The 2565-nt window shown below is 39.6% G+C and overlaps 1 pseudogene; it reads right to left on the bottom strand.

Annotated features, from left to right (window-relative positions):
• Positions 1 to 332: 332 nt before the first annotated feature.
• Positions 333 to 1006, bottom strand: LOC131925024 (dnaJ homolog subfamily B member 6-like; annotated as a pseudogene).
• Between the last annotated feature and the right edge of the window lie 1559 nt (positions 1007 to 2565).

Here is a 2565-nt window from a genome sequence, read left to right as displayed (position 1 = left end):
TGTTAAAAAAAAAAAAAGCACCTCATTAAAAAAAAAAGTCACAGGGCTCACCTCAGAGTACCATTTGTTTTGTTGTGTTTAAAGCAAAGTGCACACAAAGATTACAAGAATAGGGTAAAATTCAAAGAAAAAAAATGATTCTAATTTGAGGTCTTATCAACAAAATCAAAAGTCTCTGACAAATAGGGAGTCCAATGAGCTGTTTATAAATATTTTGGATTAGATACTGTTATACAGAAAGTCTTGTATGAAGTCCTCAAAAAAAGATGTTTCTGTTATTTCTAAAATAGTACTTGTCATGATTTAATGTTTCTGCTCTTTTTTTTAAACTTTTATCCATCTTCTTTAAGTTCTACTCCTTCTTGACCATTCTCCACAGTTCACTTTGTAATTATTATGTTTTTGGCCATAGCTCTCTTAGTAGAAGTTGACTTTGATTTGAAGTTATCCATTCCACTGCTGCCGAGTGATGATGAAGAGAGTGACATGAGATAGCCTAGTGACTGGAAGGGAGTGAAGCTGGTATCCAAAGCGGGAAATCCACCTTCAGAAAGGAAGGGAATCCACTGGAGGCAGAGGAAAACTAGCTTGCATCTTGGCTTCCTGTTCCTTAGGGACCCCTTCAGTTCACAAATAAGTCATCAAATGGGGCTTCAAAGAAGAGGACAGAAAATGGGTCCCTTACACTAATAAAAATTCCCTGAATATATCATCTGTTTTCTGCAATATGGCACCAAACTCAAAGGGACTGTCAAAATGGCTCCAGCGCCTCCACCACCACCATGTAATCCTTTTTTTCCCCTGTATTTGTCATAGATAACCCACTTTTAGCATCTGATAACATCTAGTATGCCTCAGCTACTTGTTTGAATCTCTGCTCTGCTTCTTCTTTATTTCCAGCATACTTGTGTGGGTGCCATTTAAGTGCTTGTTTTTCAAATGCTTTTTTAATATCCTCGGGTCCAGCACGTCTGTGCACTCCCAGAACTTGATAGTAAACCACCATGGTTTTTTTTCTTTCTTCCTTCTTCTTTAATTTGTTTGAATTTTTTAAAAAACTTTTATTCTTCCCTCATACATTGCATCCTGACTGAAGTTGCCCCCTCCCTCCATTCCTCCCATTCTCTTTCCCCACCTTACCTCTTTCCCCACATCATCTTCCTCTGTTTCCTCTCTCCACCCTTCAAAAGAAAGAGCAAGCCTTCCTGGGATATCCACAGGACATGGCCTAACCACATACATTAAGACTGGGCAAACCCTTATATCACAAGATGGACATGGCAACCCAGTAGAAGGAAAAGGGTCCATGGGGGCAATGCTTTTAATCCCCACACTTGGAGGCAGAGGCAGACAGATCCCTGTGAGTTTGAGGCCAGCCTGCTCTACAGATGCAGTTCCAGGACAGAGAAGACTAGAAAGAGAAATCTTCTTTCCAAACAAACAAACAAACAAATAAATAAATAAATAAATTTCACCATTTTTTTTTTATCAGACAGTTGGCACAAATCCAAGGACACGGTGGCTGATGGGGGAGGGGAGTCCAGCAGCTGATCTCGCAGTTATGCCACAGATGTGCTTGTGGTGGTGGTGGAGTCTCCCATTTATCTAATTTTTAAAACCATGTATATGTTTGTCTCTGTTTGCAGCTGTGCACAGGTATTCGAGTGCCTTTGGATACCAAAAGAGGGTACCTGATCCCCTAGAGTAGCAGTTACCTGTGATCGTGAGCCTTCTGACATGGATGCTGGGAAACAGAATTAATTTCTCTGGAACAGTAGGCACTCTTAACCACTGAGCCATCTTTTCAGCTCCATAATTAGGACACTTGTAATAGTATGATTCATAGCCCATTATAGCATATAACGATAACACACTACAAGACAAACATTTTGAGATTGGATATTGTCTTGATTACTTTTCTTTTTCTTCTTTTTTTTTTGTAGTTTTTGTTTGTTTGTTTGTTTTTGACAGGGTTTCTCTGTGTAGCTTTGTGCCTTTCCTGGAACTCACTCTGTAGCCCAGGTTGGCTTCGAACTCACAGAGAACCGCCTGCCTCTGCCTCGCTAGTGCTGGAATTAAAGGCATGCACCACCACCACTCGGCCTTGATTACTTTTCTATTGCTGTGATAAAACACCAGTGAACAACTTATAGAAGAAAGAGTTTATTGGAGACTTACAGTTTCAGAGGGATAGAGTCCATGACTATCATGGCAGGGAACAGGATAGTAAGCAGGAAGTAATGTGCTTAGAGCAGTATCTTAGAGCTCATATCTGATATGAAACCACTAGGCAAATAGAGCTAACTGTGAATGTTGTGGGCTTTTGAAACCTCAAATTCTGCCTTCAGTGATATATCTCCTCCAATGAGGTCACATCTCCCAATCCTTTCCAAAGAGTTACACCAACTGGGGTAAGTAGGTAACAGTTATCTAGCATTCAAATATATGAGCCTAGAAGGCCTTTCTCATTTAAACTACCAAAGGTGTATTATAGAAAATGAAAAAAAAAGTTTGAGATTGATGATTATTGATGATTATTTTATCTTGTTTTGCAGGTTTCCTTTT

The sequence above is a fragment of the Peromyscus eremicus genome, chromosome 15, assembly GCF_949786415.1.
Source record: "Peromyscus eremicus chromosome 15, PerEre_H2_v1, whole genome shotgun sequence".
NCBI classification, from domain to species: Eukaryota; Metazoa; Chordata; class Mammalia; order Rodentia; family Cricetidae; genus Peromyscus; species Peromyscus eremicus.
Note: the sequence above shows the minus strand (reverse complement) of the source record. Positions and strands in the feature narration are given on the sequence as shown.